Consider the following 24,289-nt stretch of genomic DNA (forward strand, 5'->3'; position numbering starts at 1 on the left):
CCTCTCCATCTCCAAGCCTTCCCTTCCCTCTGCCATTCCCTTTCCCTTTCATCCCTCTGGATGAACCCGGTAGCTCATCTCCTTCCCCCAGGGTCCTGCGGCCTTAAGCGTATGGCTCTGGAGGCCCCGAGCAAGGCGGGCATCAAGGAACCATGAACCTCCGAGTCCACTTTGGACTTGGCCCATTTTCTTCTGGAAAATGGACGCATTAGCATTGGCCAACTTCCAGGCTCCAGATGGTGTGTGTGGTTCTGACACTTGCTTTGCAGCTCTTAGTGTGTGTTCCATTTCTGGGCAAATCAGGTCCAGCTCCTGAAGTGTGCAATGTCCACAAAGCGGCCTTTAGAGAATGGGGAAACCGAAACCCAGGAAAGGGAGTGACGCGCCCGAGGCTGCACGGCTTTGGCTGGCAGAGTCTTCTAATCCTCTCTTCTAGAACCTTTGTGTTCTGTGTGGGCACCGCAGTGATTTCTGGGACACAGCAGAGAGGAAGCAGCAGGAGGCAGATCTTGAAGAACATCAGACTCAACCAGAGCAGAAGAACCCTACAAGTTGGTCACCTTTCATCCTTAATTACTGCGCAGTCTAATTATACTGATGGGGCTCACGGGTGGCAGATTAATCTTGCTGTTTGGGGTGCTACGATCAAAACCAGCGCCACCTGTGGAGTGTGGGCCAGGGAGTGTGCACGTCACCCAGGAAGAAGACAGAGACGGGCTCCGAGAAGCTCAGAGATCCACCCGTCAGCAGCTGGTGACCCGCAGATCTGTTCCACCCAAAGCTGAGTATCTCTCCCCACGCCCATGCCATGGGCTCCGCACAGGTGCAAGGGGCCAATCCCTGGCTCAGCTTGCTCTCCTGCATAAGCCGGCCACCTGGTTTCCGTGTGCACCAGTGAGCTGGGTGCTCCCCCGAGGTGCCAACCTGCCAGGTGGGGCAGTGAGAAGGTGGGAAGAGCACATCCCCCCCACTTGGGAGGAGGAGCCAATGAGACCCCCCAAACCCCGTGACAGCCTGCTCTGACAGTTGGCAGGCTCACGGGGCAGGAGGGGGTGCCCGGATGCCAGGGCCTGGCGCTGGAGCAGGCTGCTCTCCCATGCCCGGCCGGGCTGTCCTCCAGCTGGTTGTGCAACCTTGCTATGAATAGGTCTGGGTGTGTGGTTCAGGGCCAAAGAGACCAGACTGTTTCCTTTAGGGTGACAGTTCCCCTCTGGAATCCTGGGAGGTGAGGGAGCGCAGCTGTGAGGCCAGGCTACTGACCGAGCTGGGCGCTGGGCGGGCCACACTGGTGGCGTGAGGGGAGGAGCCTGTGGCCAGACCGGATGGACAGGTTGCCAGCAGGACTCCTCAGTGTGTGAAATCACCTGCCCGCCCTCCCTGGCAGTCACCAGGTCACCCGACTCCACCTCCTAAACTTCCCTCCCACCCTCCACCCCCTTTCTCACCTTCACAAGCAGGTCCTTAGGTATGCACTTAAAGAACTACAGAGGGAGAGCGGGAGGAACAGATCTGCAATTTTACTTTTGCAATATTACCCTGTGAGACTGTGAGGAAAGAGAGTCTCATATATTAGTGGTATGAATTGGCCTGTCGGAGGGCTATGTGGTCAATCTCTATCAAAATTACAAATCTAGGGGCCAGCGTCCTAGCACAGCGGGTTGAGCCACTGCCAGCATCCCATATTGGAACACTTGTTCAAGTCCCAGCTGCTCTACTTCTCGTCCAGCTCCCTGCTAATGTGTCTCCAAAGGCAGCAGATGGTGGCCCAAGTGCTGAGACCCCTGCTACCCTTGTCAGACACCAGGATGGAGCTCCTGGCTCCTGGCTTCAGGCTGGCCCGGCTCTGGCTGTTGTGATCACATAGGGAGTGAACCAGCAGATCGAAGCACACACTCCCTCCCTCTCTGTATGTCGTTCTGCCTTTTAAATAAATAAGTCTTAAAAGAAGAAAAAGATTACTCATGTATATACATTCTCACCTAGCAAATCACAAGGATTCTTGCATATGTATGAACTAGTACATATATGATTATTCCTTGCGGTGGGTGCTGGGAATAAGAAATGTTTGGAAACAACCTAATATCTATCAGTAGAGGGCTTCTGATAAATCAATCAATGGTGATACATTAATACAATGGACTACTATGCAACCATAAAAAAGAATGAGGGCTGTTCTCTTGTGCACGGGGAGGCAGCCTATTGGCTTTTCCCCGCCCAACAATAAACCTTTTCCCTTAAAAAAAATGAGAAGGCTTTTTATCTCTCTCTCTCTCTCTCTCTCTATATATATATATATATATATATTTTTTTTTTTTTTGACAGGCAGAGTGGACAGTGAGAGAGAGAGAGACAGAGAGAAAGGTCTTCCTTTGCCGTTGGTTCACCCAATGGCCGCAGCGGCCGTTGCGCTGTGGCCGGTGCACCGCACTGATCCGAAGCCAGGAGCCAGGTGCTTCTCCTTGTCTCCCATGGGGTGCAGGGCCCAAGCACTTGGGCCATCCTCCACTGCACTCCCTGGCCACAGCAGAGAGCTGGCCTAGAAGAGGGGCAACCGGGACAGAATCCGGTGCCCCGACCGGGACTAGAACCTGGTGTGCCGGCGCCGCAAGGCGGAGGATTAGCCTAGTGAGCCGCGGCGCCGGCCTCTATATATATATTTTTAAAAAGACTTATTTATTTATCTGAGTTACAGAGAGAGAGGGAGATACAGAGATACAGAGAGATCTTCCATCTGCTGGTTCGCTCCCCAAATGGCTGCAATGGCCGGGACTGGGCCTGTTCAAAGCCAGGAGCCAGGAGTCAGGAGCTTCTTCCTGGTCTCCCATTGATAAGGCTTTTTTCTTTTTCTCTCTCTTTTTTTTATATACTGCTGTCTCCTCTGTGTGGGAGAAAATCATTCAGAAAGCAAGATACCCAACCCTGTGGATAATGAACTATTTGTATAATACACTGGGGAAAATAAGAACCTGTGTAAGAACTTCGGAGGGGTCAGCGCTGTGGTGCAGCTAGTAATGCCCTGGGCTGCAGCACCAGCATCCCATATGGGCACTGGTTCAAGTCTCGCCTGCTCCACTCCCAATCCAGCTCTGCTATGGCCTGGGAAAGAAGCAGAGGGTGGCCCAAGTCCTTGGGTCCCTGTGCCCACGTGGGAGACTGGAAGAAGCTCCTGGCTTCAGATTGGCTCAGTTCTGGCCATTGCAGCCATTTGGGGACTGAACCAGCAGATGGAAGACCTCTCTCTCTCTGTCTCTGCCTCCCATTGTGTGTGTGCATTTTTCTGCCTCCAGCTGTTGAATTTGCGAGTGTCTGCTCTTTCAAAAGCTAGTTTTAAAATGTAGTATGATAAAGTGAAGCTAATTCTGACAAGAGAGAGTCCACAGGCCAGCTGCTTCAATCCCAGGGACGTGTCCTTTGGGGGTCATGTCCAGCAAGAGTGCTGCCCCATTTGGGGGTGTTGCCACAGGTGTCCCTTGGAAAAAGAGCCCCTCCCCCTACTGAAGACACTGCTGCCAGTGGGGCTCAGGCAACTGGGGGCTCGGATGTGCTCGCCTTTTTAGGCAACAGCAAGGGCCCAAGTCCAATGGTGAGGCCAAAATAAACAGGTTTATTTCTACATTTTCCCTTCCAGTGTTTCTCCCTAGCCACAGCTTTACACTGGTGTATAGCACTTGTATTATGCTTATTTATTTCTGTTTTTTTTAAAAAGACTTGTTAGAGTTACAGAGAGACAGAAGGAGAGATGGAGAGTTCTTCCATTCACTGGTTCACTCCCTAGATGGCTGCAATGGCCAGGGGTGAGCTAGGCTGATGCCAGGAGCCAGGAGCTTGGTCCAGGTCTCCCATGTGGGTGACATTGGCACAAACGCTTGTGCTATCTTCTGATGCTTTTTCCAAGTGCATTAGCAGGAAGCTGGATCGGAAGTGGAGCAGCCGGGACAGGAACAGGCTCCCATATGGGATGCCGGTGTCACAGGTGGTGGCTTTACCCGCTTTGCCACACTGCCAGCCCCTGCCTTTTATTTTTATTTTTAAAGATTTATTTATTTATTTGAAAGGCAGAGTTACAGAGAGGCAGAGGCAGAGAGAGAGAGAGAGAGAGAGTCTTCCATCCGTTGTTTCATTCCTCAAATAGCCATAACAGCTAGAGCTGGGCCAATCTGAAGCTAGGAGCCAGGAGCTTCCTCCGGGTCTCCCATGTAGGTGCAGAGGCCCAAAGACTTGGGCCATCTTTTGCTGTTTACCCAGGCCATTGCAGATGGCTGGATCGGAAGTAGAGCAGCCAAGACTCAAACCGACACCCATGTGGGATGCCGGCACGGCAGGCAGCGGCCTTACCCGCTATGTCACAACACCGGCCACGTCTCTTATTTTTATTATATCAAGATATAAGGTTACAAGAACAACAGATAATTACATTTTCTAAGAGTGCATCCGATATGGCATTTCCTATGTCCTCATATATGAATAGTTTGCATAATTATTGTTTTAATAGATGTGTAATTCTTTTGTTCTGATTAGGTACTTCCTATGATATAATAGTCAAGACATTAATAAGAAGCCGTTAAGGAAACTCAGTTATGAAGAGAAATTTGCCATGGTCCTATTAATCTATCAGCGAATTCCTTTTCAACCGTGTAGCTATCTCATTGTCTCCACTTCCAGGCCTCAACACCCTCCTCTCACCTCATTCCCTCTTCTCTCCAGTCTCAGAAGAGCAGTCAGAGCGAATCCAGCTCCACTCTTCGGAAGAGGTATTTGTCTTTATGAAGGCAGCACCCTATTCTGATGAGTTGAAATAGTACACAAGGTAGAGCTCAAAGCCAAGGGTCTCCTTCCCTTAGAATTTTTTCCAAGATTCTTGCGAGTTCTTCTCCACCGCGGCTTCTCAGCTTGGTGGAGGAGCTACAAGAGAGCAAGGCACCGATGGCTCAGCCCGAGACAGCCTAGAGTGGTCTTCTCTCCCTTGCCCATGGGCGACAGCAACATCATTTCCTGTGGGTGCCGTGCTGTGGAAACAGTTCTTGATTACTGGGGCTGTTCATTTTTTCAAATTCTTCTTCTAGAATCTGCCTCTCACAGTCTACTAAAGCCAACTGGTCACCGGCCTGCTGGGTTCTGCTTTCCTACCAAACACTCCTGGCTCCTATGTCAAATTTTCCAGTGGCATATTTTATTATGATTGATTGATTGAATGGAAAGACAGAGGGAGGGAGGGAGGGAGACCTTCCATTCACTGGTTCAAGTCCCTAAATGGCTGCAATGTTTGGGCTGGTCCAGGCTGAAGCCAGGAGCCTGGAACTCCATCTGGGGTCTCCCAGGAGGGTGGCAGGGGCCCAAGCACTTCTTCTGTTGCTTTCTTAGGTGCATTTGGGAACTGGATGGGACGTGGAACAGCCAGGACTAGTGGGCACTCTGATATGGGATGCTGGCCTTGTAAGTGGCAGCTTAACCTGCTGAGCCACCATGCTGGCCCAGGCAGCCTACTTTTCTCAGCCTGGCTTCTCAGCTGTCTTCAAGTCCTGAACAAGCCCAGTTTCCCCCGTTTCCTGTTCCAACTGTTTGTCTCCTGCTTTTAAGATTCATCACTTCAGCTGGAAAGCCTGACCCATTTTGGCTTTCCTGTTCAAAGCCCCTCCATCCTACCCTCAGCAGGATGTGTGGGATTCCTTCGCTCCAGACTGCATGCCAGCAGGCCTGGAGATCTCAGCTCTGTCCTTTTAGCCATCGCACTGGGGCAAGCACAGCGCTGGCACGTGGGTGAAAGAATGCAGGAGTCACAGAGGAGACCTGTGCCAATACAAGAAGGGCATTGAGCGTTCTCTTCCCCAAGTGGGAGTGAGAAGTACTAGCAAATTCTCAGAGGACGACAAAAACAGTCCCGAGCCATTACTAGGTGATGGATTTTGGGCTGACCCATCCAATCTACTTTTCTTCAGGACTTAAACGTTGCTGACAATCTTTTTTTTTTTTTTTTTTTTTTTTTTTTTTTTTTTTTTTGGACAGGCAGAGTGGACAGTGAGAGAGAGAGACAGAGAGAAAGGTCTTCCTTTGCCGTTGGTTCACCCTCCAATGGCCGCTGCGGCCGGTGCGCTGCAGCTGGCGCACCGTGCTGATCCGATGGCAGGAGCCAGGAGCCAGGTGCTTTTCCTGGTCTCCCATGGGGTGCAGGGCCCAAGCACCTGGGCCATCCTCCACTGCACTCCCTGGCCACAGCAGAGGGCTGGCCTGGAAGAGGGGCAACCGGGACAGAATCCGGCGCCCCGACCGGGACTAGAACCCGGTGTGCCGGCGCCGCTAGGCGGAGGATTAGCCTAGTGAGCCGCGGCGCCAGCCCTGCTGACCATCTTCAGCTTTCAAATGAATAAAATCCACGGGAAAGATTTTTCTTCCTCCAGCTCCAAATGTGTGTGCTCCTCTGTGCCTGGCTGCTCTCTTGGATAGAGATGGAGGCAGAGCTAGAGGGCCCTTTGCCTTAAAAATATTTACTTATTTATTTGAAAGTTAGAGTTAGAGAGAGACGGACATCTTCCATTCGCTGGTTCACTCCCCACATGCTTGCAACAGCCTGGGCTGGGCCAAGCCAAACCACAAGCATCAGCCAGATCTTCCACATGGGTGCAGGGGCCCAGGCACTTGGGTCATCCTCTGCTGCTTTTTCCAGGTGCATTAGCAGGAAGCTGGGCCAGAAGTGGAGCGGCTGGGACACGAATAAGTGTCCATATGAGATGCCGGCACTGTAGGTGGCAGCTTTACCGGCTACGCCACAATGCTGGCTCCAATGGGCCGTGTTCCATATGCTGCCCTCTTGACCCCCACCCCACAAGGCTGAGCTGAGGCATATCCAGGATGCAGACGAACGCTGCCCACCCCTACCCCACAGCCCCTCCATGCTTTTCCATGACTCAGGGGACCAGTGGCGTGAATTCCACCTCTTCCAGCCGTGGCACGGGTGACTTAGCTGGCTGAAAGTTTTGTCCTCACTACTGGACCATTTGCAAAATCAAATCCCTCAAGAGTTTTAGGGATGAGTACAAATCCTCCCTCTTTTCAAACAAGAGGTTGAAGGGCAGCCAGTAAGAACTGGCTCTTTCTCCAGGTGGAGAGGGTAGGTTATACACAGAGCACAGGTTTATGGAGGGCAGGGTCCAGGTCCTAGCTCTCCTGGTGCCCACCACAGGTCTGCCCACTGGACGTTCTCATCACTGTCAATCACCCAGTTAACTTGACCTTGCTCTTGGATGAACTTTTACCTGCTTTTGCAGAATCCTCTACTGAGAGTCTTGTGGTAACAGGGATAACATTTCTTTTTGGGAGACAAAACTGAGAAGCAATCTCAAGTGAAATACCATTTCCCAGGTGGCTTTGGCATTAGAAGACGGTGAGATCTGTGCTTCCCAAGGAGTTGAAACAATGGCAGAGGAAGTGACAACATGGCTCTCCCAAAGGACCAATCTGAAAGCCTTCCCTGCCTCCCTGATCTGAAATGAGGGCCCATCATGTGGCCTGGGCTCTTTAAGCCACATCCTGAGGCAGGGCGGGGTTGGGGGGGGGGCAGTGTTCTATAAGCTGAATAATATTTATATTATGCCTATTAAAACGAAAACCACCACCTAGGCTAAAAATAGTTTTACAACAGGGTGGAGCTCCCCTGGCCTGACGGGGAGGCATGGCCACTGGGACAGACTCGCCCCAGGACCTCCTTAGGGTCCAACCACTGGCAGGTTAAAGCCTCTGACACCTATCGGAGACAGAGCCCAAGTCCTGCCTCCAGGACAACGTGATTCCACGTACACCAAAGACCCTAAGTGGCCATAGATCTATCAAGGTGAAAGATGGGCCAGGGCCAAGTTTGCAAGGTTCATTGAGCTGACCCATCTCGTGACCAGCCTCTCAGCTTCATGCCTCTCCCGGCCTGCAAAGAAATCCCACAGGAAGACCTTGAGATAAACTCAGCGGTACAGATGAGGCGAGGGAGAACAAGGAGACTTTCAGGAGTAAGATAGAGTGTCATTGATGCTTTATTTACATGCGTCACCATCTCTTTTACAAACTAGATTACGGTTTTAAATGGAATACACAAGGCATTATCTACAAACACCAAGGAAAGTAAGTACTGCGTCGCTAATTCATCTGGAAAGGGGAAGATTCCCAAATCAAACTGGTTTTGATCTTTGAGGAGAAAGGCGGTGGAGTTAACTTGTGGCAACAGATGGTTAGACAGAATCCTCAGTGAGAATGCAGTGTGATAGTGTTCCCCGTGAAAGAAAGGAGGAGGTGCTTCAAACCAAACTACGGGCTGCTTGACTGGTGTGTGCTGGGATATGGCCATGCACCATATTTACTTCTAATTTGTAAGGGGTATGAGCAAGAAATTGAAACAGATAAGACAGTTTTACAGATACTGTATACAGAATTTTTTTTTCATTCATGCAACTTTTTTTTCTTAAAAAAAAGTTAAACATGTGAAGCCAAAATGCACAATACATTTTTTTTTAATAAGAACTAATTTTTCTGGTCCACCTCCACAGCTGTTCACATTTCTCGTGTACATAATGTGTTAGGACAAGTATACGAGAGAAGACTGATTGCCAGGCAATGGTATAATTTGAGAGACGTTAAGCGACCAGACACACAGTTTTTAAAAGCAGCTGCGTGAGCATTTCTGGAGTGTGGCAGAGGCCTCGTAACCAATCATTCATCAAAAGAAAAATACATACAAGTAAGGCTAAACTAGAGGAAAATACTCCACTCATTCAACCTGCATAAAGTGTTACCCACTTGAGATTCACATCAATATGCTCTTTTCAGTTACTTGCGCGACTGCTTTAGGATCTTGTGGGACAGACTTGATCCCATGGGAACTTCACTTTCCCCTCATTGTACCCTGACTCCCCTGAATCGCCGGGGAGAGGCTGGTTTTTTCGTACCTCTTAACCAGTGATTGCATTTCTACAAAAAATTTGCTTGAAGAAAAAAAAAAAAACAAACCAAAAAAACCAAAAACCCATTAAGCCTAATTGTACAGTGTTCCCCAAATACACCAAGCAAAAGAAAGTCCGAGCTCTGAGCTGTCAGGGGGTTCTTTCCGTCTTTACGGAGAAAGGGCCATGGTTTACTTCCCCTCGTCAGTCCAGTCCTTGGCGCAGTACGTGGAGCAGACAGCTTCGCCCTCGGCAGTCTTTCTGCGAAGAGTCAAACGTCCTTCTTTCCTTAGGTTGCGTTCACCATCAGGTAGAGGCAAAGTCTGTTCCTTCCTTGCTTAAGCTGTGTGCAAGTCTGAAAGCCACCTGAAATCACACCTGAGACAGGGCATAGCTGTCCTGAGTCCTGAGCCACACTGTCTTCTCCTGAGAATGGGGAAGCCACACACACGGTGCTAAAAACCAACACTGGAAACCAGCACCACGCCTGCCCTGCCCTGCAAGTGCGCGTGACCCTCCCGTTCAGGGGACAGACAGACTCGTGAAGGTTCGTTTCACCCGTCATTCCACTGCTGGCTTCAGATTCACTCCCAGTTGTCAGGGCGTGGGGAGCCTGGCGCTCAGTTCTCACGCCAGGGCAGGGCAGGCTTGAGACGGAGCTCTTCTCTAGCTTTGGTACAAGGTGTCAGGTTCCGGAGCCCTCGGGAGAGTCGCAGAGCCCCAGAGCGCCTGTCACAGCTCCAGCAGCAGGTCCTCTTCTAACTTCTCGCCACCAAGCACGCAGCTCCCCGGAGCAGCTGACGGAGAGGTTCAGGGTAGCCCTGGGTAGTTCCCGACACTCCCGCTGCCAGGCCCCGCTGAGACGATCCCGATCAGAAAGCTCATCGTTAGGGATCCATGACATTTGGAGAGTGACATGGTGGCCAGCAACCAGTTGGCCCTTGCTGAAACCATGGTCTTGTTACAAAGGCCGGAGGGGCTCAGGTCACACCTGCGCCCAGGCTTGGCTGCCTCAGACCCAGGCTAGTGAAGGGGCGCCTGGCCTCTGTGTGTGTGTGTGGGAGGCCAGCTGAGTGGGGGGATGCCGTGTGATCCTGGAGACACTGCACGATTTATTCCATCCTTTCCTGGGGCTGCTGGAGCTCACAGTGCTGATGCTGCCCTTGATCGGTCTCAGTCTCAGCTCTTCACAACACTCTCTGCGTAGATGCTAGCTGAGTTATTTAAAAAAGGAAACAAACAACCAAGCAAAAATCAAAGCATTCCCCCTCCATTTTCCTGACCTGTTCTGTGGCTGCCCTGTCCTCATACCCCACTGCCCCTCCCTCCCCTATTTCAGATGAAACTGTGGTCTGGTCCTGGGACATTCTGTAAGATGTTCTGCCTGAAACCTGACACACACGGCCAAGAAGAGAATATTCATTTGAGATGCCCCGGGTCTGCAAGGAATGCAGCATCTTAAACCTGAATCACACCGAAGGGCTGCCTCTCTCGCTCCCTAAGCAACAGCCAGGTGCAAAACAAAACGGCAAGGGTATGGAGCTATTTCCCTGGTTCACTGGCTTGTCTCTTCTTGGTACTGACGGCCCTCGGCTGGAAGCACTGGGATTCCCCTGGATTGGTATCTTGCCACCGCTGTCCCCAGCTGCTGCCACTGCCTTTGCACTGTGTCCCGCCCAGAGTGGCAGCACTTGGGGAGCTGAGGAGGCAGCCCTCGAGGCGACACCTAACAGTTCTTGCCTATGGCAGACTACTGAAAAATCAAGCAAGCGGCTGGCATCGTTACAAAGCAATACAGTAAGCAGGTCTGGCTCTCCGACAAGCAGAACATGGGAATGGAATACTTATTTTTAGAAATTATACATACTTTTAAAATGAAGATTATAAACATGTAGCGGTTTAACAAAGGCTGATATGCTACAGGTCTACGATAACCACAACTGTGTGACGATTTACAGAGTGGGTAAAAGGCAGGGCAAAATCAACAGGGCCATCGCTCAAACACGAGGATCCAAAGTGAGGCGGAAGAGACGTGTGACAACACCAGATGGAACGCTCATTGTGCTAGGAGCTGTGATCACCACCAACAGCACCCCAGGGGAGTTATAAAGCGAAGGTGCACAGGGGGCCACGGGCGGCCAGCGGCGGGTGCAGGGAGTAGGGTGGCACGGCTGTGTTGGTGTCCATGGCCACACTGCAAGCATCAGAGGGACCTCAGGCAGGGGAGTCTGTGCTCAAAGAACCAGCCTGTGTTCCTAGCGCCTGTTTTTGTACTGTACACGGTAAAATATATCTATACATTTCTATGCCTAATGCTTTCTGTGCCAAGAGTCTTTGTATCGCTTTGGAGGAGTATGCCTACGCTGTGCTAATCAGAGCGCTGTTGCACCAGCTTCCCAGGTACCGCAGGTGTGCCCAACCACTCTGTCTACCAAAGAGGGCAACGAATAGGATCACACTTTCCAAGTTTAACAGAAAGCACCTATACAGCACCATAACTTTTTGAAAAGAAAATAAATGAAATCCACAGAAGCAGGAAGGTTAAAAAAAAAGTTAAAACTGCCTTATCTTGTACTTCCATTGTGTCACTTGTAGTATTCCAACCTAAGCTTTATATATATATATGTATATATGTACACACACACACACACACACACACATATATATATATGAAGTTTGTATGCTATTGCTTCTCACTCATACACTGCTGGCAGATCAGACCATACACAGCAAGGCTGAAAATCACCAAGGACACGGAGCTAGGAACAGGGAAGTCAGAGCTGCCTTAGCAGGGACTCGGTTTGTACTCTTCACGCATCTCTCACTGCAAGCCTAACGCTCCCCTGTAAGCTCATCCCTTCTGCAAAGCAACACAGGACACCTTTTTTTTTTTTTTTCCCTTTTTCTTTTTTCCTTAAAACTAAACCCTTTAGTGGCATTTGGCAATGAGTGGATAGCTGAGCTGATTTCTTTCCTGAAGAAAAAGATGCTAGTGCCTCACTGACAGACCCACGCTGTTCACTGCACTGGCTCAGACACCCCACTGCTCCGGCACTGCAGGCCAGGTGCTGGGGTCTGGTCCTCGGACCAGCCTGACTCAGACCTGCAGACTCACTGGGTAGGGCGCTGTGCTCCGCGTGTCCCGCCTGCACTCGGCTCAGTCCTGGACAGGCGCACATAGCCAACAATTGTGCCATTGTTCAGTTTTTAGAAAAGGATAATTTTCTACCCAACAAAAGAAGAAAGAAAATCCCCCTCTGGTTTATGTAATGTGCTAGTTTATGGAGTTCCGTGGCCTCAAAAGCGTGTGGCGCCCAAAGCCGCAACGGTAACTGGTGCAACATTTTCCTTCTGCTTTTAAATTGGCCAGGGGGAGGACGGTTACCATTTGCAACGGAGAAACACTGCACGTGAATGCATGTGAGAGACTCGGAAAGTCAAAGGAACACAAACACAAAAACAACACTTAAAATGTCCCATCAACCATCGCGGTGTTCAGAGACTCGCCAACGGGGCCTCTGGGTGTGCTGAGAAGGAGGGTGGGCAGATGGGCGGTGCCGACGGGCGGGCGCTGTCCTCGATGGCAGGTGGCTCGGCCCCCGTCTGAGGAAGGCTTTGCATACTGTAGAGTTTTGTTCCAGGGCAAGTGGTGCGCCCAGGGTCGGCGCCAGGAGCAGTCTCTGCTGGGTCAGGAAAACGCGCGGGCGTCACAAAGGTGTTAAGCTGTAAACGGTACCACTGTCCACTTGCTGAGAGCAGAGTTGGCAAAGGGTTCTCTCTGTAGATCGTGTGTCAGTCTGAGGGTCTGGAGGTGGAAAGAGAGAGAACCCGAGATCATTAATGCGTGCAGACAAGCCAGAGTGGGCCCTGCCCCACCAGCTTCCCGGCCCAGGGCACAAGCTGCAAAGCCTTTTGGCTGTGCCAATGACAGAGGTCTGAAAATCTGAGGGTGCGGCAGGATGGTCACTCACCCCGTTTCTTAGTTTGTCCTTATTACAAAATGCTCTGAAGTTGAAAAGCCCCAGAAGAAACGACGTCATTCGGTTTAGAAGGTCAGCAAAGGCAAGGCACGCTAGGGGCGTCCAGGCTGCGGAGGGGTTTTGTTCCAGCTTTAGGACCGAGGCATTTCCTGGATGTGGGACTTGCATGCCCAGGCCAGGACGGCTGTGTGCCCTAAGGACAGCAGTGGTGTACTTCTCTGCTGGCCGTGTGGACTCACTGAACTTGCTCAACACCCTGTCCACCATACCCCAGTAAGCAGCGGACAGGAAGTAGCCACTTTCTAGAGTCGTCGTCTGCACTGCTGGCTGTGCATAAACAGCTTCCCCTACCTAAGAGCAGCGAGTCATGTCTGAGCGGGCATCAGCAACGTGATTTGTATACTAAAAATGTATAGTGAAAAAAAAAGTATAGAATGCACACAGCCAAACAACCGTGCCCCCCGCCCCCCATCCCATTAACAACAAACAATATTGTTTTTTCTCCAACAGCCTTCAAGGGAAAGGCACGAAGCATCTGAATTTATACAAGGCTTATTGGTCTCCACAGGAGCACTGAGCCCAGGAAGGGTGCATTTCTTGGCATAGAAGCATAGCACACAGAGGTAGAGTTAAAGGGGCAGCTTAACGACAGAACACCTTTGTTTACGGATACAGTGCTGGCTGCCATGGGAGAGGAAAAACTGGCTCTGGGCCAAGAAATGGGTAGAGAGTGGCACCTTAACCTCGTCATCTTCTCACCAAAGTACGCACCGCGGAAAGCAGCGGTGAGCTCACTCACACAAATGCGTTACAGGGGCACCTGCTTCTCCCACCTTTGCAGGAGAGAATGTGCGTTCATCTGGGAGTTTCACAAGTGTGCCAGCGCTTGTGACTCTGTACTTGCTGCCAATCAACAGTTGCACAGGCAGCAGGACTCAGAATTCAGGACGTCACAGCCCCACGGTCACAGTCATTTACCTTTGCTGTTGCTGCAGTGGAGGCAGAGAGCGGGCAAAGGCGGGCCTTTCTTCTAGACAGTATTATCTTGGACGACAAAGTGGAGGCAGAAAAAGCTAAAGTGACTCCACATCTCAGTGTCCGTGAATGCTTGCTAAAACCTGTGCTATTCTAACCACTCTACCTGGGACCCTGACACACGAATGGACTGGGGCTCGCAGACACAGCCCTTTGGAAGGGATCTGGCTTTTTCTTTCCCAGTAACACCTAATAAACGACACCTAACATCACTATGCAATTAGCCACCAGGGGACTTCGGTCCCAAGTCCCAGTCCTGACCTGCTGTAAGTGCCCAGGGAGAGGCTGTGAAGGATTACCTAATCCAGACCCCACCCCTGGTTCCCTCTGGTGTTAATTATTCAGCACCTAATGGGAAGTGGAAACTTCACTCCCCAGTGACACAGGCTGGGTGGGCAGTCTGCTCTCATGCTGGGGCTGGGCTGACATTGGTGGAGGGAGAGAGCCCAGGCCACTGACATGGCATCCTTTGAGGCAGAGCAGGCCATCAGCCCTGAAGTCAGGGGCAGGAGGCCCACTTGGGACAATCTGAAGCAACAACAATCCCCAGGCCAAATACCATTCCCTCCCCGAAAGGCCCAGAATCCTCAGGGAACATCATCATTAAGCCGCAGCAGCAGCACTCATCAACGCCCTCCCCCTTCCTGCAGAACAGGGCCTGGGCCGTGGGTGACACGGCATCCCAGAGCTTCTGCTGACAGCTCTCTGAGATGCCCTCCCAGGGAAACCTCTTCAGTGCCCACGGGTTGGGCTGGCAGCAGCCAGGGCCCAGGGGCAGCTCTCACAAGGGACTGACGAATACAGAAACTCCCACTCCCCGGAACGGGACGCCGACTGGCTTGGTCTGCGGTGGAAGGGAAACAGTGACAGCATCAAGGAACCGGCTACACACCTGGGCAGAAACACAGGTACCCTCCTGGGCGGAACACCCGTGTCACCAGTTCACCACGAAGGGCCTGGGCAGTAAGAGGATGCTGGGGAGGGCAGCACCTCACCTGTCTCCACGTGTTCACCCACTCAAATCAGGGACGGGGAAAGCAGTGGGAGCACATCAAGTGGTGGAAGCAGCCACTGAGCTGGGAACTCAGGGATCTTTAGCGTGGGGACAAGATTCATGGATTTTAAGGACGCTCATGTCATCCTCAGAACACTGTTCAGAGTCTGATGTGTCTGTTAACTGTGAGGTTTGCGTGTCTATGTTGATACCCTTCTGGCTAACAAACCCATCAGATGAAGTAGAACTTTTGGAAGGAAACGCACGTGTAGTTGGTGCAGTAACAGCTGTCCCTCTGCACCGATCAGCAGGGAGCAAGACAAGGCTGCCCTGTCTCCTGAGTGGCTTCCACCCCCTCCCCCACTGCCTGCCCCACAACTGAGTCTGAGATCAGAGGCCATGCAAACAAGGGGGCCTGGTCTAAAAATACCCGGCTGTCATCTGGTCTCTGGCGAGAGTAAGGCCCTCTGTAACCTTGGCATCTGGGGGGAAGACAAATTCCTCCTTAATGATCACCACTAAATCACATGACGTTCTAAGAGGGAAACGCCTCCGAAAACTCCATAAAACCTAACAACCCCGATCAACTTTAATCTGGGAATAAAACATAAATGTTCCTGCTTGCTGTCCTCCCACAACTTAATTCCATTGTGTAACATTTAGATTTTCCAGTAGTCTTTTTATCCTCTTGGCAGAAAAGAAAAGAACAAGACCCCAGTATGAAATATGAGGTGGAAGGGAAAAAAAAGAGACAGCAGGATGAAGCCCTCGTATCTACAAACCCATGGAGATTATCCACTGTTGCCCTAGTTTGAATTAAGAAATGTTTGGAGGCAAGTTTGGCTAAAAAACAAAATTAAAGTGAAACACCATTCTTTTCATTCTTAAAAAAAAAAAAAAAAGTCAAACTTGCGACCCGTCGGGCAAGCTGGGGACTACACACGGAACATTTAGGATAGAAAAGGAACCCATGCTCATTCAGTTGGGCTGGGAACCCTCATGTGGTGTTCCCAGAACAGGTGTGGGTTTCAGGCTTTGAATGTTCCCACCTGAGCACACAGCAAAGCAATGCCTGCCGGCTACCATCTCTACGCTTGCTTCATTCCGAGGAGGATTCAAGGGAGCCGGGGACAGACGGACAGACACACACAAACCCATCATGGGCCGCAGTTGTGTCCCAGCATCACCACGGCCTTTGCAATTGGTGCTACCCTGGGAGAACCGTGGTTGCTCCTGGTGCTGAGCGTGGAGGCCAGCATCAGAACGGCAGCGGTCCCCGTGCTGCATCTTCACGGGAGAACACAGCACTCTGGGCTCATCGGCTCGGTTCCGGTATCTTTCAGGTCGGAACAGGTGATGAAGAGGAGCCGGGGAAGTTCACTGATGGCAGCAGGCCAGCTGCTGAAAAGCCAGCCCTCGGCCTGAGAGGCAGGCCAGAGAGAAAGCCTTAGGAGGGGAAGCTCTATAAAAACGCACTTTGGCAAACGCTGCCCACTTGCCATCTCAGGTACTGAATAGTTTATGAGGGAAACAGAACAGGTAGGGAAGCCTCAGCCCGGCTAGAGGCTGAAAAACCAATCTCCAAAAGGAAAGTTAATTTTCAGGAAACCTGGCCTGCCCGTGGTCCTTTCTTATGGAGATAGCAAGGTATGAGAGTGAGGCTTATAACGCAAAGTTCTTAGTGGCAAAGGTGACAGCTGGGACAATACAAGAAAGGCACTCACCTAGATACACTACTACAAAATTAAAAAATAAAACCAAAAAAACTACACTTAGTTTGCGTAAAAGGGAAGCTTGCCTAGCAGAAGCGCCGTCTGTGGCCCCTCCCAGGAGCTCCAGTGGGCCTGTCTGGGCAGGTCGGCCACGGGCCGCTCCGCAGCCTTTGTCTCTAGCACACTTGAAAGCCTGAGAGCTGTGCAGGGACCTGCGAGAGGCCCCGGCTTCCAGCTTTCCTGCTGCCCCAACCCTAGTGACGACTGAAGGATAACGGAACTCGGAAGTCCTGCCTCTGCCTCTACATGGGGTAGAAACTATTTTGGCTAACATTCTTCACGTAGTCAGCATAACCATGGAGGCCGATGTGGCAGAGACGGGACAAGCATCTATCTATAGTCATTAGTAACGTGGTAGAGATTTTATATTTTTCTGAAGATTTGCAGGTCTTCAAACCACAGAGAACAGTATGAGGACTTTTGGGTTATTGTCTTTCAAAGAACCCTTTTTAAGGCAAAAGCCTTTATGTGGGGTTTGGATCCTCTTTGGCCTCATTGTTAATTTAACTTTAATTATAATCTCCAAAAACGTGAGCTGGCAAAGACCTGGGGGATCGAGTCCCGCAGTTCTCACCCACCCTTTCTGTCCCCCAGGACTGGGAAGGAGCCTCTGTTCACCGGGTGGGTCAGGCTCAGCTCCACCGCTGGACCGCTCTGGTCCACACCTGTGTGAGGTATGTTCTTCCAGCCCCACCCTCAGTAGGCTGTCCTCTGCTGAACTCCTCTGCCATGCACCTGACGCCTAATTACACAGGGCCCAAGATGGCTACTTCCTCCTGGGCTTGGAGCTCCTGACAGGTAGACCTCCTTGCCAGCGAAGTCTTCAAATCGAACCAGTGACTTCTGGAGCACCCGCTGCTCTCAGAGCCCTGTCCCGGGCATGGCGTGTGCCTTCAAAGCAGCACTTAATCCAATCAGGGAAACAAAAAGGTTTCCTGATGTCCCAAGCAGCTTGGAAAGTTCAAAGTGCAAAACTAGATGCATGGTAAAAGCTGGCAGAATAACTGAAGTTTCCTCCTAGAAGCGCCTGCTCTTCTCCGCCAATTTCCATACGCAGCATCTTTCTGGTGCTACTGCTTCCATGATCCACTCACATCTTAACTAAGTCCTGGCAAAACCTACTGTCTGTGGGACAAGACCTAGGATTTGTCATAGTTCTTATGGGGTTAGGTGGGTGGGTGGTAGAAATGATTACGTTTCTAGGACTCCTATGTTTTAAAAGATGACAGCACCCCAAGGTGTAATTTTAGTAACAACTAATTCTCCCATCCTGTCTGCACATCCCACTGCATACCCCCACTTTATGTCCAGCCCCCAAATTAAGAGCCGTACTTGCTGCCACTAACAAAGTTATTCCCTATTTAAACACAAAGGGGAACTGAAGTCTAGGAGGAAACACAGCCGCAAACCCGTGACCTGAATGTGACAACGTGTGTGTCCCCTGGGTGTAACCCTGCCTTTCATGACTCTTCACTGCGTCATCTACTGGGGTGTGGGCAGTGGAGAGGGTAAATGATGGGACTGTGCAGGCCAGGATGCCCAGCACCCCTGGGAGGGGGGGTGGAAGTGTGGGTGCCATCCCCAGCCATCTGAGGGTCTGGCTACCAAGTAAAGAAGGGGGAGGGGTCTCTAAGTCCTCTTTTCCTGCTGTAGGTAGGCAGCGTTTTGAGAAGTGATCTGATTGACTCACACTGAACACACAACATCAGCTCTTTGAGCCCCACAGATAGTCTGAGCCACTCATCCCCCTGTAGGGTAAGACCAGGATACACAGGTGGCCAAGAAGCAAGCATCCCACCGCGGCGAGGAGGCCAAGAGGAACTGAAAGGAGGGACTGGAGGGTGGGTCCCAGACTGCGACAGAAGCCTGTTCTGAGGTCGGTGGTCTGCCAGGTGTGCAGACTCTGGGAGTGAGGTCAGCTGTGTTTGTGGGGGCCCGTGGGCCTCAGCTTGCTGCCCGGCCCCCGCCTGCACATGCTGGCTGAGTGCTTCAGCTCCCCGCCCCAGCCGGTGGGCATCCTTTCCTGGTAAGCATAGGAACCTTCTTTCAGGCCACATATGTTTTCTGACTGCTTCTAACTATGCTTTCTGCCTCTTTCTGAACACATAGATGACCCATGAAATTCCAATTAATTACAGTGCCACACATACAAATGGAGGCTCAGTGGGGATTAATTTAAGATTTTGACTTTGGAACTCTTAGACTCCGCCCTCTGACCTTTGCTTCCTGCTTACCAATTTCCCCTGAGGAATCAAATCAAACATTCCACACAGATATGAATACTTAAACAACAACAAAAAAATCTTGAGGCCCAGACTTCCTTCATCAGGGAGGGAGAGGGAAGGGAGAGAGAGAAAAGACACACTGACACGCAAACCTTCAATCAAACCCAGACTGGCAATTTAAGTTCTATCCTTCAGAAACACTGGAATTACCCTTGGAAACCTCACGACCAACTCATTCCCATCCTTTAATAAATGAATGTCAAAGATTTTAGCAAAAAAAAAAAAGTTACCAAAAATAAATAAAAAGAGAGAAAGAGAGAAAATCTAGAATTACAGTGAGGTCCACATCTATTACTGGGAGAGAAAGAAACAGAAACACACACCTGCATCCCAGTAGCTCTTTACAGAGGGGCACATTTTAGGCCTGGGGCTGGCTGCTGCTGCTTTAGGAGAGCTCCTGGAGAACAGCCTATTCGCTCTGGGTTTTCACCAAACTTAGAGTTGGAAGAGACCTTAAAGGTACAGTGACTATTTTTTTTTTTTTTTTTTTGAACCTCAAGCTGTGTTACATAAACCAGGAAAGCCCTAGCTTCCAAGAAAGCTCCAGAGGCACTGGAGCAACAATATAGTTCTGAGTGGCTTGGGGTGGCCTGGAAGGGTCATGATCAGTGGGACAGGCTCAGGCTGGAGGCTACAGGGCAGCTGAAGAGGCAGGGGAGGTCTCCCCCCAGGGACCCACCCGAGGAGAACTGAAGCAATCCTTTACAATGGAGGGTCAGCTCTTGTGGTGGTGTAGTAGGTTAAGCCACCACCTAAAATGCCAGCAGCCCGTATTGATGCCTGTTCAAGTCCCTGCTGCTCCACTTTTGATCCAGTTCCCTGCTAACGCACCTGGGAAAACAGTAGGAAATGACCCAAGTCTGTGGGTCCCTGCACCTATGTGGGAGGCCTGGATGGAGTTCCAGGCTCCTGGCTTCAGCATGGCCCAGCTCTGGTCATTGAAGCCATTTGGAGGGAACCAGTGGATGAAAGATCTCTGTCTCTCCCTCCTTCTCCTTGTTAACTCTGCCATCCAATACATAAATAAAACTGCTAATGGGGGCAGGCCGTTGGTCTAGCAGTTAAAACACTGGTTGGGATGCCTGCAATCCACACTGGAGTGCTGGAGTTCAAGCTGGGCTCCGGCTCCTGACTCTGGTGTCCTTGCAGTGTAGACTCTGGAAGGCACTGCTGATAGCTCAAGGAATGGGTTCCTGCCACCCACGTAGGACACCAGGATTGAGCTCCCAGCCCCCTGCTTCAGCCGGGGTGTGAGCCAGCCCACGGGAACACTGCCTTTCAAACAATTTTTTTAGAAGATAAATAACACATTTTGGGCTTTGGGACCTCTAGGTACTAATTCAGAAAACAAATTTCCAATTCACATTACTTTCTGAAACTTTAAACTTCAAAACCAACTTGAAGAAGGGGGAAAAGCAATGTTTTGAAATCAAATGAACACATCGACAAAACCAGGGTGGAGTGGGTGATGTCTTTACAAGGTGGGCAACCTCTATTTTGGTAAGAAAATGAAAAAACTTGTATCTCCAAATCTGGGAGGATAAAGCAGTCTGCAACATCAGCCACATGCCCCAAGATTGAGAAGGAGCTCTGTGCAGAAGTGGCCCCCATCTCCATACACCAGGTGAAGCCAGTGAGGAGCACAGGTGGTCCCCAGGGGGCAGGATCCACTTACAGCGAATGTTATTTACAAGATGTTGACTGTTGGGCATTGCGGGCATGGCATTCAACGGGAACTTAAACTGGACAAGAACTGGTGATTTTTCACCCATCTATTTATGCTCAACCTAAGCTCTGTGGCCAAAAGACAGCTTGCAGAAAGTCACGTATAAACGCAAGTGCTTGAGACAGGAGCCCTTCAGGCCCTGTCCCTGTGCTTAGCGGGCTGCCCAGAGGAGAGTGCAGGTGCACTACAAAACCCACAGGCCCAGGAAGAGGAGCCTTGGTGCTAGACGTCACTGCTTTCCAGGGAAAAAATAACGCATGGGCGGAGTGCACCAGCTTTGACAAAGAAAACACCTGTTCACAGCTGTATAAATTTTCCTTAACAGTCAACACTAAAAAGACCCTGACAGTCACTCCCTCTGCGAGTGACAGTTCAGATGATCCCTGCAGAGCAAAATTCTTCTGGTCAGCACACTGTAACTGAAGAACCTAGTCACTAGTGCAAGTAACAGGGTATGTTCTACGTGCAATACACAATAGATCCACATTTACTGTATGTTTACCATATGTGACATTCCCCAAAACAGAAATAGCCACACGGAGGAGAAAATAGAACTCTTCCTCTGTTACCTGTAGTTGGTCAGCATTAGTCCTATCTTCCAACATAAATTTTAAGAATATAATAGAATTGCAGCACTCAAATATCAAACAAGTATCCAACATTTACCACTTTTTGAGACGTGGCCTCTGGGGTTCCCAGACAAGCACATCACTGCTGCTTCAGAGTGGTTCTATATTTTGTCATGTATCACCTCACTAGGGCCAACACACAGACAGAATGTTGGGCTTTGAGTTTAAAATTGTACATACAAAGCACCTTGCTTCTGTCCCTTTTCAGCAAGGGAAGAACTTGATATTCTCAGAGATTTATTAGTGACATGTCCAGTGGCAGAAACAGGAAGAGAGCTACCCCTCCGGAGGATGTTTTCCAATCCTTATCATAAAGCAGTTTAATAAACAAAGCTAAATCCTGGCCTGCTCCCAGGAGGGTCTCTGCAGGTCAAAACATGAAGAGGCATGAGCGAGCCTATGAATTTCGGCATCTTCTGCCATCAAAAGGTGAGCCTGAAGCTGCTGCCCCTCCCCCAGTGAGGTGAGGGACAAGCCCAACCTCAGAGGGCTCACTGGGAGCTGGCCTTGCAGCCACATGCAAGCATGTGCACCCAGCCTTATCGGCCCCCGAGAGGAGACAGCGCCTGACACACCCCAGCAGCTGGCACTCATACAAAGGTATGGCTATCTTTCCTTCTGCAGACAGACCCGCAGGTCAGCGGACTTTGACACGTGTCTGAAACGGATGACGTGGGTGAAATGCCCAGCTGACTGGAGGAGCAGCGCACTGCAGTCCTCCCCAGGACAGAACTGCTCCACCCACAACACAGGAAGGCTGCAGAACAGGGCCACAGACCTGTTAGCAAGCCGGGCTCAGTCTGGGAAACAGCTGGTGGTGGGGGGAGGGGAGGGCAGAAGGGAGGGCAAACCCAGATAATCATTACAGCAGTTTGGTTAACTTGGGAGATGTGTGAGATTCTGACCTCAGGCCTGTTTTGCATATTTAAGAGTTTTTAGTCGACTGATAGTTATCTGTTAAATTTCACAGTACAAAAATACACTTGGGGCCATGCGAGCTTCTGGCTGATTAGAGGAACAATTCATTCTAAGACAAAAGGGAGATTCCCAAATCCCGAAAACCAGGCTCTGTCCTTGGCCCCACTGTCCTTGGGACATTCTTCCTCTGGTGTCCTACTGAGCCAGGGAACCTGCAGGAAAAGTAATTTTCATTTTTAACTGAAGAAATAACTTCTCAAAACTACCTTGGTGCGTGCCCCCAAGCTTCTGAGGAAAAGGTGACTAAATGACCCTAAGTTCCACCAGGTCATCCTGACAAAATGCATCACTCCCAAAGTAGTAATTTATTATTATCAAAACCATGGGTTGTCACATAAGTATCTTAATTTCCCTTAAAAGGTATTTTGTATAATCTTATATAATTACACATACACAAGAATGGTCTGCTGGTTAATGGAAAGGAAAAGCTACACTCGCTGGAACAATCAGACGAAAACTGACAGTGCATTTTCTGATTTTGTTCCTTCCGATGAACTTGGGCGTCTCCTTAGAACTACACTTGATTTTCCTAGAAATTGGGAAGTGTTCAGAACGGGAGCCGGCAGAGCAGTAGTAGGCGAGCTTGCCCTTGAAACACTCCTCAAGAAGTAGGATGAACGCTGAGGTCTTCTGCCAGCAGCACTGCCCCCCACCCCCCACACACACCCCAGGCTGGAAGGGCTCGGCTCTGCCCTCTCTCCCTCCTTCATCCCCTCCCTTCCCTCTCTGTTTTGTTTCTGTCTCAGCAAGCTGCTTCCCCCCTGCTTTGAAGGATATAAAAGAGAAGTGGAAGGCTGGAGTCACAAAAACCCTCTCCTGTTGGACCCTCTGCTCCTGGTGAAGGAATTACAAGGGTCTCCCACGGGGAGCTCACTGAGCACCCCCCCACCCCAGCTGTAGAAAGGGAACGCCAGGAGCCCTGTGAGGCTGCGCCTTCTCAGCCTTCCCAGGCAGACCAGGCCCCCGTGGAACGCAGGCGCACGTTCATTTTAGACCCTTAGGTATTTAGCTTTTAGAAGGCATGGTGTCTCCAGAACATGATTGTGACTTGTTAAGGACCCAGTGGTGTTTCAACCACTGCGCTAAAGGCCCACCCCATCCTCGTACTCACAGCTCAGAGGCTAAGTGACACACCCACAGTGGCAGCCAGCACGAGATGAAGTGGGACTGAAACCCCAATTCTTTTTTTTTTTTTTTTTTTAAGATTCATTTTAGGGCTGGCCCTGCGGCTCACTAGGCTAATCCTCCGCCTTGCGGCGCTGGCACACCGGGTTCTAGTCCCGGTCGGGGCGCCGAATTCTGTCCCGGTTGCCCCTCTTCCAGGCCAGCTCTCTGCTGTGGCCCGGGAGTGCAGTGGAGGATGGCCCAAGCGCTTGGGCCCTGCAACCCATGGGAGACCAGGATAAGTACCTGGCTCCTGCCATCAGATCAGCGCAGTGCGCCGGCTGCAGCACGCTGGCCGCGGCGGCCATTGGAGGGTGAACCAACGGCAAAGGAAGACCTTTCTCTCTGTCTCTCTCTCTCACTGTCCACTCTGCCTGTCAAAAAAAAAAAAAAAAAAAAAAAAAAAAAGATTCATTTTATTTATTTGAAGGCACAGTGATAGAGAGAGGAAGAAAGAGAAAGAGATCTTCCATCTGCTGGTTCATTCCCCAAATAGCCGCACTGGCCGGGTGTGGGGCCAGGCTGTGGCCAGGAGCTTCATATCTTGGTCTCCCATGTGGGTAGCAGGGGCTCAAACATTTGGGCCATCATCAGCTGCTTTCCCAGGTGCATTAGCAGGGAGGCAGATTGGAAGTGGAGCAGCCAGGACTTAAACCAATGCTCTGGTATGGGGTGCCAGTGTTGCAGGCGGAGGCTCTACTCACTGTGCCACAATGCCAGGCCCCCAAAACCCCAACTCTTGATTCCAGTTTATCTCTTACCACATCACAGTGCCTGCTCCTTCTGGTTCCAACAGCATTAAAAG

The 24,289-nt window shown here is 50.7% G+C and overlaps 1 protein-coding gene across 4 annotated transcripts in view; it reads right to left on the reverse strand.

Annotated features, from left to right (window-relative positions):
• Nucleotides 1-8,000: 8,000 nt before the first annotated feature.
• Nucleotides 8,001-24,289, reverse strand: part of FOXO3 (forkhead box O3) — a 114,217-nt gene continuing 97,928 nt past the window's right edge. For all 4 annotated transcript variants that reach the window (XM_051854457.3, XM_089333860.1, XM_089333859.1 and 1 more), the window contains one exon: nucleotides 8,001-12,726. The gene's annotated coding sequence lies outside the window, so the exon portion shown is untranslated. The remainder of the gene's footprint in view (nucleotides 12,727-24,289) is intronic.

Source organism: Oryctolagus cuniculus, chromosome 5 (assembly GCF_051225735.1).
Source record: "Oryctolagus cuniculus isolate XC-2025 breed Fujian yellow rabbit chromosome 5, ASM5122573v1, whole genome shotgun sequence".
Taxonomy (NCBI): domain Eukaryota; kingdom Metazoa; phylum Chordata; class Mammalia; order Lagomorpha; family Leporidae; genus Oryctolagus; species Oryctolagus cuniculus.